The following is a 13,381-nucleotide window of genomic DNA, read 5'->3' on the forward strand; positions in this document are numbered from 1 at the left end:
CTGCACAATAGGCTCCATGCTGCTGGTGCTTTCCAGTGCCTGCCAGTGACCTAGAGCCAAAAGACTCATAGAATCACAGAATAGTTTGGGTTGGAAGGGACCTTCAAAGCGCACCTAGTCTAACTCCCTGCAATGAGCAGGGACATCTTCATCCAGATCAGGTTGCCCAGAACCACATCCAGCCTGGCCTGGGACCTCCACCACCTCTCTGGGCAACCTGTGCCAGTGTTTCACCATCCTCATTGTAGCAAATTTCTTCCTCATGTCCAGCCTGCCAGACATCAAGCAATGGCTCATAGCAGTGCACCCCTCTGAGGGCTGAAATGGTTAATGCCTCCATGTCCTTGGCTCCGCTGCCTACGTACCATCACCACGCTCTGGGGAGCGCCCGCACTTTGTCACAACCACAAACAGTTTCAAATACAACAATTTTCTTTACTTAGGTTGTGAAGTGCTCTTTCAGGCATTTCAGGAGTAGAAGGGATTGCCAGAGGAGCCTCTTCTCCTTCCATGATCACCTTGCAAAGCTGATTTTCTCACCAGAGTGTGTTTTGCCAACGCATGTTTCTCTCCCAGCACTCCCTTACCTGTGTTCTGTACATTTGAAGATCGTCTCGAGACTTGCACAGGGCTGTATCTATTTTAGCTATGTTTTTATTGGCAGCTCATGTATACTACCATGCACCCACGTGAACGAAATTACAGAGCCCGGACAACTTTTGTGCAGAGTTCCTCTGGCCACAGCTTCTCTGTGGGTTTCATTTGGCAGAAGTGATATCAAGCAGAAGTCTTTTCCCTCAGCTCCTGATGTAAACTAAAATACACCTTATAAATAGAAAATACAGGCACTGAGAGCATTGCCTTTGGGCAAACAGCCACCTTTGGGCTATGGGAAAAATCCAGTTAGATATGATTCATAAATATAATGAATAGGGTGCCATAAACTCGCTTTGCTCTTCACAAACAAAGGCACATTCTCCACCTTGAAAACTTAGAAGGGCAGAATGCAGAGGAACAGGGAAAGAAAAACAGGAGGAAAGTCAAAGTTGGGGATTTAAGGGAAGAAAGAAAAATGGGGGCTTGAATCAGAGTGGAAAGTGTAATTCTGAAGAGCATCAGACAATGTTCGGAGTAAACCAAGGGGCTCCTTGTAAGTAAACTTTACTTGGAGTAAACCAAGTGGGCCCGGGATCCGTCTGTGCCTCACTTGTGATGAGATCCAGCTTTCATTTAGCAAAATGCAAAGTGTAATACATTTCAAGAAGTTAGTTTGCTCTTTTAAGCTCCAGTTGAGTTGAAGGCTCCTATTGATTACAGCTGGAGCTGGATCAAGCCTGAGCTGACTGTGCTCTCCTGGCAGACTCTCACTTGTAAATACCTTTCATCTCATCCAGCAGTGATAATGATGTGCTTAGATGATGTGGCAGCAATTACTTATCTGCTGCTTTAGGTTTTCTCCTTGATGCTGGCCAAGTACCCTAAAGTCAGACCATAGAAAGGGATGCTTCCATTTTCATCAAATCTTATGATTTCTTCTGAAGAAATGGTAACAGCTCTGGTGTAGTTTTAGCAGTCATTTGTTTCCTCGCTCTCACTAATAAATTTGGGAGCAAAGAGCCCTATTCCACTATATTTAGCAAGTTGAAACACGTTACAAATAACCTTGTTATCTGATAGCACACCCCAAAGGAAAAACCCTCAAACCTTCTGCTTTCCCAGGTTTCTGAGCATCCTCCCTCCTAACCAAAGAGGAAGCCGAAAACAGGGAGCGGTGTCGACCTTGGTTGCTCTCTGACTGGATTTACACACTTGCTTAATACTGTGTAAATACTGGAAAATAAAGCATGGATCTTGTCAAACTTAAGAACTTTGCAAATAAGGAGCATTAGAAACAGCACTAACAGCAAATAGAGCTGAAGTATCTACTGCCAAGTCAGTGAGAGATCCCACGTCCTGCCTGGCAATCAGTCTAAATACATCCTTTCTCCCACTTCAAGTGACCTTTTCAGGTCAGCAATGTTGTGTGTTAGCTTAATATTTTAAAACTGGAACTTTACTGGTATTTGGCCTACTTTTTCCTATTTATTTTCTAAACAAATGCTGGCCACTCCCTGCTCTCGGTAACCTTTTAAGCTTCGCCAGAAGTCTGTGAAGATCACAAGGTAGAAAAAGAAAGCAGAGGAATAAAATCACATGCTCAGGCAAACAAAAGCAGGTTGCTGCATTCCACCATCCCCACAGCCTTGCAAGCAGGCTTCAGGAGGACTCTCCTTCCTCTAGGAAACACTGCTGAAACCTCAGCTGCAGTGAAAAGTGCCAGGATTATGGTAGCACAGCATCTATTCTGAGGCAAACCCATGTAACTTCCCAGCCAAAGGGAAAAAAGAGAAGAGCTGTCCCAGTTGCTACTTGATTGCTTAAGGGCAGGCTGGGGAGTGAGATCCCAAGCCTGAGAGCAGAGCCCATCACGGTTTTAAGGCAAAGTAATTTTGGACAAAAAAATAGCTCTCTCTTCCCAAGGAAACTTCTGGGTTTAAAATGTTTGGTTTTATTTATTACAGGCGCGTTGAAAGAACAAAGTCATTTTTTGGTGTCTTTTTTGTTCCTGAACGCAGAAAAAAAGTGGCAAAACCCCAGAAAAATCTTAGTTTGGGGCCAGAAATAATAACAATTTTCAGTTTTAAGGGGTTTTTTTTTTGGTCAGAAGGAACAACTGCTTCCCAAGCACCAACTTACGATCTTCAACAGACTTCACACCCTCAACTTACTTCAGTTACCCTCTTTGGCCATCCCCACATTGCCACAGCCCATCATAACATCCCTTAGGCTCATGTGTTGCTCTTGTCACGTCCCACATAGCTGGAACCACAACAGGACATGTTCTCCAGTGCTACTCAGGGTGCACGGTACCACCTCGGCACTTGCTCTTTAGGCCTTCTTCCAACAGCTCTGATTTTTGGACAGGGCCTTGGGTGACATGGCCTAGTGTGAGGTGCACCTGCCCATGGCAGAGGTGTTGGAATTCGATGATCTTAAGGTCCTTTCCAGCCCTCTATGATTCTATGATTATACTTTGAATCAGAAACAACAGCAGCAAGAGACAGAGGTTGGCAGGTACATAGGAGCTCTGTGGTCAAAAACTGAGCATCGAATCCACCATGGTGATCTAACCAGATCACACTGCTTGTCTGTGGATAATAAACACTATCTCTGCAAGTGAAAAGCAGCTATGTTTGTAGGGCTTTTATGTATGTGCCTTGCTTTTCTCTTTCAAACAAAGAATGTATTGAAACTTCGGTTTAAGCCCTCTTCATGTTAAGAATGACATGGAAAATTGGATTTTCCACTTTTATTCAAATGGAGAACCAGCTAATGGGACTTCTTAAGGCCAGGCAGGAGTTTACAAGACCCTGTTCCTGATGGGTTTGTTAGATCAGGACCATACAGCACAGCTTGTTTGTGGCATACTCCAACTGATATTGCCACAGAGATCTTAACGCTTGCACATCCACTTCACTTCACTTGAACTGCGCAACCTGAACATTGTGTTTTTCTATCCCAGCTCTTCCAATCCCCTCCCATCCCTAGAGCCTGTTTTGGACCAAACCAACTGATGTGTCTTTTTTTAAGTACTATTTCCATGCCTTGCTTCTATTGTTCTCTCATTCAAAAGTTGTAGAAGGCATGCACATGAATTTCCTTAAACCATTTCACTTCATATTTCTCAAGATTATAGAGACCAGTGCTGCCAACTGTACTTTGAAAGTAAATAGGTTTTAAACACATTTCTTCAGAACAAGGCATCTGTGAGTACAGACAGCAACATGCTAAAAGGATCACATAACCATGCAGGAAAAATTCATAACTAAATAATGCCTTCAAAGGCATTTCTGGAGTTGGAACAGCCTCAGGAATCTGCTTATTTACGTAGAGAACTGTGGAGATTGCAGCATGTTGGTACTGCCAACAGATAGGATGATTAGTGCTAAAAACAATATCATCATTTAGATAAGCCTTCTCCTTCTGATAGTTGCTATTGAACTCGACTTGAACTTAAATGTTCTCAGCTTGGGAACTACAGTTATAATTCCTAAACCAGCTCATTCAGCCTGCAAAAGCTGAAGGAGAAGAAGATTTTATTGATAAAATTAGTCCCTTATATTAAGCATTTTAACTCTCTTGTCTTGTATCTGAGGGCCCTTATACCTTAAGGTCCCCTGTTTAAGTTAGCACTGTGTGCAGAAGTTCACTACCCAAAACCATCAAGCTATTGTACTTCAGGCGTGGGGTGGATATCACCTAGTGTCTGCTCAGTGCATTGGTTTGCTTGCTGTGTTAGTTAGGTTTTGTTCAGTTGATAACTAGCTGCCTTACTGTCAGAAGAACATGCAGACTACAGTAGTGCCAGACAGACCAACCAGGTTTTCACCTGCCTGCATCCCCCACTGCAGGACCTTTGCCAGCAGCTCCCACATGGAGATACCTCCCTCACCATCAGGAGACTAGTGCTTCCTCACAAGAGGAATGCTCTGATTAGGACTAAATCACTTGAAGCCATGCCAATGTACCAGAAGAGTAAGACTTTCTGCAGGATCAAAGTTGGTTTTAAAGCACACTCTGCAGCACACAGTTTGGGTAGAAGTTGGTGTTTTCCTTTGCAGGGACCCAGCAGCTGCCAATGCAAGTGCTGGGAAAAGGCTTGCAAAGATTTAATGAGCCATTCTTCAACTTCCTAATTAAATAACCACAAGGAGCTTTCAGGCCTTTATTTCCCTAATATTACAGGTTGTAGCAGTAATATTTTGTTCAGTCAAGCCTAGCGAAAGGAAAATGCTTATGAGGGTTTCCAAGGAGAGAAATAAACAGAATGGGAATGAATAGAGAACTTGGAACTTTTAAGTGTATGTAATTAAGAAGAAAAAAAAAAGACATCCTTCAGATAATTCTGGAAACTATTAGGAGATATTCATAATTCATAACCAGTTGTTTGGTTTTCTTTCAAGCAAGGGGGCAGCTTTACATCAAACACTGACTAGCTTTTCCATTAACTTAAATAAACAAACCAGTATGCTTCAAGTTAAGTGAACATCTTTCCCTCTTCTCCCCCCCCCCCCCCTTTCTTTTTAATAACTGGGTGAATTAGAAATAAGAACAAGACATTTACTTTCAAATAGGAAATTAGTTTGCATGCTATTTCTTCATGTTAAAAATACTTTGGAACACTCACAAAAACAATGTTAAGCTGAATTTATGGAAGTGTTCCATATCAGTTTTGAAGATGCTATGCCAGATGTCGGGGCGAACTCTTTCATCTGCAATAATGGAATAGTTTAATCCACCCTTGTTGTTTTTGAGTATAGTCCAAGTGTATTGGTCATCATGGGTGGGTGATCCTCACTTAGGCAGGCATGAACCAAAAAAGCACAAGTTGTTAGACCTCTAGCATCAAGTCACAAGAAAGCAACAGCAGGAAATACTCTACTGAAAGTAAAAATAAGCCATTGCAATGTAAATCAGAAAGTTTACCGTTGTGACAACTTGCATTCTGAAGCACTCTGAGACTTGGAGATAAATTGCACTGAATTATCGGGTTGTAACTTGAAAGCAAGTATGGCTCCATTTATGGTCTCAGCAGAAATAAAGCAAAAACTACATATTTTAAATTAATATAGATCAAAACCATGGAATATTTTTCTTTTTGATGAGCAGGAAGACCAATAGTTAACATTGTGGTCTTCCATTGGGAGGAAAGTATCCTTCCCTTTGAGCAACTCTAAACGCAGACATATACATTAATGTCTGTTCTTGTTTTAAGCATACATGTTGAAGTAACATTGGATAGAAAATCCTATTGCTAAATGTCTTTGAGGAATAACTTTTGTGGCCTTGTATCATACTAACACTGTTGTTATAGGAACCATACCACTTCCATTTGGAATAACCACTTTAATTACTGTATTGCTTGAATGGTGTTTCATGTGTCACATTCAAGTTGCTACGGTTGTGATTCTACAATGAAGAATATATTTTTATCAGACACATTCCTACAAGTTGTGTTTAACCATGGATGTACTGGTGGGGCCTGGGAAAGAGCACAGCATGAAGCTGTAATACAGCATGTCTTTCTCACTTGCCATACACATCATTTCCAGCATGGACAGCTACTGTGCATGAGGCAGGGAAGCAGAATATGTGTTCAGGCACTGATTCAGGTTAAGCACCTCAGCTGGTCACCACTGAAATACTATGCTGAATGTAACGGTTCTAAAGACAGTTTTATGTTAACATACAGGATAGAAAAAGCATCTTATGCCATCTCTGCATTCAAAGTCAAAACTCCCTCATAATTAAAAGCCGTTTCCCTTTTGCAGTTCGATTTACAGCCTGTGGGGCACGCACTAGAGAAGGCAGGTAGCATCACAGATGGAGAGGAAAGGAAGTCATGCATCAATTAAAACCTTCATTCATTCCCCCCCACCCCCACCCCTTTTTCAGCTGCCTGCCACTCCCAAACATGTGGGAGATGTTCTAGTGCTGAAAGCTATGGCTCACTCCTCCATTTAGCTATTTTCTATGCGATAAGTCAATTCAGTTTGGACATACCAAAGACAATACATAATGGTGACAAAGTACTGCAGTCCAGACTTGACTATTACAGCTTCATCCCTTGTTAACTCTGTTGAGTGACTAGAAGGACGCTTTTCCTGTACTTCCATATTCATGAAGTCACTGTGGTTGGGTAACTTACCTCATGGCAGTTGCTAACACTTCTCCAAATGCAGAAATCATGCATCAAGGAACTTTGAGTTGCACTTCGTTTGATCTTCTTTGTACATTTTCTATGTTAATGCTTTGCATGACTTCTATTTTGTTGTGCCATGATATCCAGGAATACTAAAAGACAAATCCACAAGGAGCTTGCCTTGCTGTACTCTCACACTGCAGAGGGGAAGTGTTCCAGCATGCCAAATGCAGTCGTGCCGTTTTTCATGAAAATCTCATTCATTTCAACCTTCTACCTCGCATATTTGCTTAAAATGTAGGTCTTGGCTCTCACCATCTATTTTTCCTGTGCAAACAAGTATTTGTGCAGGTTACCTTCGCTCAACTGTGACAACTTGTTACCAGGGCAATCGGTCCAATAGACTTCACATCAAAGAGCCAAAGGAAAATTCAAAGGGGAAAGAGAAACAGAGGTAATAAAGAGGGAGTTTATGGGCTGCCATGGAGTTATATAGAACTAGAGACACTACCTCATGACACTACAGGGTAGTGACTGCATTTAGAGCTCAGGTCTTGCTATTAGAAGGTTTTGCCACTCCAGAAGGGAGAGATTTCCCTAAATATTGAGACTTTTGGTACCTGCTGACCTGGAGCTCTGTAACAGATTCTGTGCTGGTATTTCCCACCGCAAAGCGCAGCCTCCCAACACCAATGAGTTAAAAGTTGTCTGGGCATCCAGCCCAGATGAATAACATCCCAAATGTTGAAGGAAGTAGCAAGGGAAATAGAAAAGCCTTTGACAGAAATTGTTGATAGCTTGCTAAGGCTGGGGAGGGAACCAGGGAATTTGGAGGTTGCTAATGTTGTTCCTATGTGTAAGAAAGGATCAGGGAGGATCCAGGAAACGACATAGCAGTGAGTTTGGCTTCAGTTGCAAGAACAATGTAAGAAACATAAATAAGGGACAGAATACTTGATTTGGTAAAATAAAGTGAGCCCATACTCACAGAAGAACCATAAGGGTCTGAATTTACCTTCAGCTAGTTAGTTCTGAAAAACACTCACATAAAATGCCTTACAAACAGAGGGAAAACTACAGAGGTGGGAAGAGTGAAAGGTTTTGTAGAATCCTGAGATGAATTATCCAGGATACCTGCAGTCCTGTGCAGATCACTGTATGCCTGGTATCAGACTTGCTGGTGCCATCTCTTACGTGGGAAGTGGTGTTTTGAGGTCAGATGAATCTATTAGAAAAATAGACCAAGTCATTTTCTGGTCTCTCTCACACTGAGAACTCAAAAAATTTAAACTGATTAACTAAAATATTTATTGTTTCCATTCAAAACAAATGGAGAACAGCTTGGCTGGAGCCAGGGACAAGTGCAACATGGGCATTGGTGGGCTCATTCTGGGATTAGATGTGTATAAAGCATTCAGAAGCTGGTCCATCAGTGCTGCAGTAGAGGCAGAAACAAGAACTCGAATCCCATATGTTTATTTTAAGAATCCTCTTTTTGATCTGGTGGAATATTTTGCTTACAAGATTGCTACAGACCAGAATAAAGCAACCTAAAAAGTCACTCTGTGACTTGTCTAAACAGATGAAAATCTATACGGACTGAAGATGCTGTAGGAAACTACTATATGTTGAGAGCAGTGAGCAGTAAGAAGCTGAGTACACTTCACTCACAGGAGTAAGATAAACAAGTTGTTAACCAACTTAGCTAGTTAGTTGTTAACCAATGGGAGTAAGATAAAGATACAGTTTTCCCTAACTAACAAGTTGTTAACTAACAGGAGTAAGATAAAGATATAGTTATCCTTAACTAACTCTTGTTAGTTAAAGGCACAGCTCTCCAGCTCCAAGCAGGACACACAGGTATGCACTAGAGGAGAAAAGCTCTAAGCGGCTAAAATAAGACGAAGGATAGATGGGGACTGCATTTTCTTTTCCCTACAAAAGCTTGCAGCAGTGGGGAAATGCATCTCATGAATTTATGTCCTTCTCATAATGATATGAAGCAAATTACAGAGATTAAGCTGTTGCATAAGTGAGCAAGCAGCATGAGTCAGGGGGTTTGGGAAAAATGAGTCACAGCGGGAAGGGAACGGAGCCAGGTTTGGAGCTCCAAGAGAGAGACTGGGAAAGAATTTTATGGATGTAGATAAGAGCCTGACAGAATGGACTGCAGTGGAGATGGAGAAAAACTAACTACCTCTAACCAGGGAACTATACACTAGATGCAGAGAAAGCTATAGCTAAAAAGCAGGTCAGGAGAAACGCCTGTACACAAGTGGTGGTTGGAGTGGAGAGAAGGCTGCCAAAGTCAGCAGTGGAAGGACATAATTGTGTAAATCACTTCAAGAGGGAGCACGGGTACATTTTTGGAAAATGAGGGCATCACTGGGTATAGCTATTAGTGAGGCTTGTGGAATTAAAACTATGAAATGCAAGTTGATTTATATTGTGAAGGAACATGGGAGCAAACTCTGCTGCCCTCCAGGGTGCTTGAATTATTGCTGTAGCACCCTGCAAACTTCAAACAGTAAGTGATGCACATCAGAGCATTACCTTCACCTGCAAATAGTTGTCAGTATCATAGAATCCCAGCCTGGTTTCTGTTGGAAGGGACCTTAAAGCTCATCCAGCTACGGGCAGGGACCCCTTCCACTGGAGCAGCTTGCTCCAAGCCCCTGTGTCCAACCTGGCCTTGAGCACTGCCAGGGATGGGGCAGCCACAGCTTCTCTGGGCACCCTATGCCAGCGCCTCAGCACCCTCACAGGGAAGAGCTTCTGCCTAAGGAACAGCTCATCTCAATCTCCCCTCTGGCAGGTTCAAGCCATTCCCCTTGTCCTGCCCCTACAGGCCCTTGTTCAAAGCCCCTCTCCAGGTTTCCTGTAGCCCCTTTAGGCATTGATGCTAAAGGTCTTCCCCTTTAGGAGCCTTCTCTAGACTGAACAAGCCCAGCTCTCTTCCAAAATGAACTTCTAGAATAACCCTGCAGAGCGCTGCAAACAGTGGTATTTGTGTTAGGATGAGTCACTGGGGTCTGATGGCTGTAAGTACCATGGAACAGCTGAGGACTTCCATAAACAGTTCTGAAAAAGCAGCGTGGCTTCCATGTAATTCCACTGAGAGACCAGTGTCCTCAATTGCAATGTTCCTCCCCCCACTGCTCTATTGCCTCTAACTTTACATCAATTTAAGGTTTTTAGATAGCAGTAATCATTACAACTTGATAGAGGCCCACACCACCTCACCCATTTGGGGAATGGTATGGTTTGACTGAGCACAAGCCTGCGGGAGAAGCAGGGTACGAGATCCATATAATTAAAGCCTGTGTCATGATGCTTCATGGATCTGAATGCAGACTGGTCAGAGAACCTGAATGCTGTGGTTTGCAACCCCCAGAGTACTTGACTTTGAAACTATCATGTTCTTACAGTGTAGTATTCTGGATGTAACACCTATAAACAACATATAGGGATTAAAGTATTCAATCCAAACTCATTTTACAAGTTCTGTTAATATTTCATAACTATTTGAAGTACAAATAAATCCCATAAGAAGCTTGTTTTTAAGTGGCCTATTGAAAGGCTGAATCATTATTGGAGTTCAATTATTACAATGATCAAAACACTGAAGGTAGCCCAGCTCCATTTCCAAGTCAAATTAATCTGCAAAAAGACTGTTAAAGATGCTCAGTTAAATTTCCTATTTCAAAGGAAAATTTCCAACTACACAGGTTATAACTGTCCAGAGAATTGCTATCTGTGAATAAAAATCTCAGCAACTTCTTAGATCAGACCCAGAGCTACAGTGAGTGTAAGGATTGATCTGTATTTCACAGGTTGCATGAATCAATAACCAAATACCATTCAGGTTGTTTAATGATGTAATACAAACTTACAGCTCTTTTGTGCTGCTCCGTATAGATTAACCTTTTAAACGTTAGCTGAGATTCGAAAATAGAAAGAAAAAAGGGTAAGGTTAAAAGAGGGACTCTTCATCAGGGACTGTAGTGATAGGACAAGGGACAACGGGTTAAAACTTAAACAGGGGAAGTTTAGACTGGATCTAAGGAGGAAATTCTTTCCTGTGAGGGTGGTGAGGCACTGGAATGGGTTGCCCAGGGAGGCTGTGAGTGCTCCATCCCTGGCGGTGTTCAAGGCCAGGCTGGACAGAGCCTTGAGTGAGATGGTTTAGTGTGAGGTGTCCCTGCCCACGGCAGGTGGGTTGGAACTGGATGATCTTAAGGTCCTTTCCAACCCTAATTATTCTATGATTCTAAGAGAAGTTCACTTGCATTACTGGTTACCAGTGTGATTTTACCTGGGTGAACATAGGTATGTGTAACATCTAGAAGTGAAATTTAAGGCATGAGAAAGGATGAGGAATGAGTTGAGGGTGTTTTCAGGCATCACTTCACAGGCTACTTGCTTAAGGTAGAAACCTCAGCTATGTCATCAGCTGCTGAAACACTCATGGGAACAAACTTTATCATGATGACACTAAATTTGGACAAGAGGATGCAGAGGAAAGATGCTCAAGAATGAGCTTGTAAAAGCCCATTATTTTCTTTCTAGATCTGTTTCTTATACTGCACTCATCACTGTGGTATCTTGAGTGCTTTCCAGTAGTGCATTAAGCAACATGACAAACATCTGTCACATGTTTGTTCTCTCACCCTCTCCCCAGAGACACAAATGTGTGCAGTGCAGTGTCTTGTTTTAATTTTTTTAATTATTATAAATACACATGCACGTAACACACATAATTAAACGTTCGTGCTGGGGAGGAAAGGGCAGACAAATTTATCTTGCTCTTAGGATTAAAGCTGGTGACCTCTGTGATCTTCCTGTGGGAGTTTCTATCACACCCAGATCCTTCTGTCTTCAGAGATACCAAATCAGGCTGCTCATGGGTGTCTGCAGCAGGCAGAAAACAAACACATGGATTCTCAATACCCTCATTTACTGTTCACACTGAAGTGCAGGGATTTTGTCAAGAAAGATCAAATGGAATGAGATGGTAGAATTTGAGGCAAAACACGTGCTTTGTATAACCATCATTTCATCCCTGCATTTAATGCAGGCTAAAAGCAGGAATTGATGCAGCTTCCAAACCACTGTCACAGAATCAGAGGGCACTGTGCAGGAATCTAATGGATTGGAAAAGTCTACTTTAAACTGGGAAAATAATCCTTAGAGTAATGGAATGAAGACCTGGGAGTTATGGATTGCACACAGAGAGGTCATAACTGGGAAAACAATCTGAAAGCTTGATACCAGAGTGCAGTCAGACAGATAGACAGCCTACACATTCAAGAAGCATGGACATGTAAGTGAGAATCCCAGATCAATACTGGCACCACCAGTGTAAGGTTATGCTATTTCATATGGGGAGAGAATTGTGTGTGTGTGTGTGTATTGGTAGACAACTCTGCCTTGGCCACCTCAGAGAAAACTGGAGCTGCTCTGCCTCATCCCAAGACCTCCAACATCGAAGCTGCTTCCTTCCTATGAGTTCCACTCCTCTATTGCTCCAGTAACTCTCAGGACAGTTAGAAAAAAGACTGTTTCTCTAATGGAGGATGATTCAGGTCACATCGAGTGCCAAGAAGCTGAAGACTTCTCTCTGGGCCTCACTCAAAGGCATAGATGCAGAGATCTGTGCAGCAACATCACATTGCAAAATCCACCAGTGCTGCTTGCCATACTCCACAAGGGCTGGGCTGCTTCTGGTATCCCACCAATACAATTCACATTTGGCACTGTTTTCAGTGCTGAAAACTTCCACTCGCTTCCTCACCCTTGTATCACTCACAACAGTAGACATATCTGTAATTATTGCATTGCTGGAGATGTCAGAACTGAATGTTCCAGCGCTGAAACCTTTCTCACTGCCTGCAGTTCTCCTCCCACTATATTTTACTTGAAGCACTTTAGGAGGATCTTTAGGCCATCAGGTTTCCTCTAACATCATTGTTTTCTTTGCACAGAAGTGGACAGGACTCCTCCGAGCACAGCAACCTACTGCCCTTCCCCATGCAGGCTAGGGGCTGCTCTCCTGTCCACCTTTACTTCCCACCTTGAGTAAAGTCCACAAACAAACAAGTTTGGAGTTTTCAAAGAACTCCCATCAATTCCATGTATCCATTTCCCCAGCTTGCCTAGGAATCTGTATCTCAATGAAAGCCATCCAAAGACAGAAAAACCAGCAAAAAGCACCGTGGCCATGCAGAGTGACACCACTGACAAAGCTCTTCTGAAGTCCACCAAGAACACACCACATACTACTCTGTAACAGACAGGGCAGTCACAGCTAATACACAACCCAGTTCAGGATCCTAAGTTGAGTAATAAGATTAGGAGAGCTCTACAGGATTCCTTGAAGTCAGTCTCAAAAGTTTGTTCTAAACACAGGTCTTTGGGGCCCTAGAATCTAATTCTGCAAGAGTTTCCAGATCAGGACAAAGCCAGCAGTCAAATGCTGCTTTTGAATAATGTTTTTTCTTTCAAACTGAACTTACCATTGGGACAAATCAAAGCCCCTCAGTGCATAAGTCAATCTAGTTTGCTTTATTTTAGCTAGAGTGGCTTATTACTCCATAGAAGTTAAACTAAATGGAAATCAGGCCATGGATGCAAATGGCA

General features: G+C 42.5%; 2 protein-coding genes across 6 annotated transcripts in view; one reads left to right on the forward strand and one right to left on the reverse strand.

The window, feature by feature from the left end:
• The window catches only part of CCDC85A (coiled-coil domain containing 85A), a 271,108-nt gene that overhangs the window by 220,532 nt on the left and 37,195 nt on the right, over positions 1 to 13,381 (reverse strand). Inside the window, exon 1 of one of the 4 annotated variants that reach the window (XM_065682467.1) lies at positions 7,877 to 7,925. The exons of the other annotated variants lie outside the window; for them this stretch is intronic. The gene's annotated coding sequence lies outside the window, so the exon portion shown is untranslated. Of the gene's footprint in view, positions 1 to 7,876; positions 7,926 to 13,381 lie in introns of those variants that run through there. 4 annotated transcript variants of the gene reach the window in all.
• EFEMP1 (EGF containing fibulin extracellular matrix protein 1) overlaps positions 1 to 13,381 on the forward strand; it is a 51,816-nt gene that overhangs the window by 22,866 nt on the left and 15,569 nt on the right. The gene's annotated exons all lie outside the window — the stretch shown is intronic.

The sequence above is a fragment of the Lathamus discolor genome, chromosome 5, assembly GCF_037157495.1.
Source record: "Lathamus discolor isolate bLatDis1 chromosome 5, bLatDis1.hap1, whole genome shotgun sequence".
Classification (NCBI taxonomy): domain Eukaryota; kingdom Metazoa; phylum Chordata; class Aves; order Psittaciformes; family Psittacidae; genus Lathamus; species Lathamus discolor.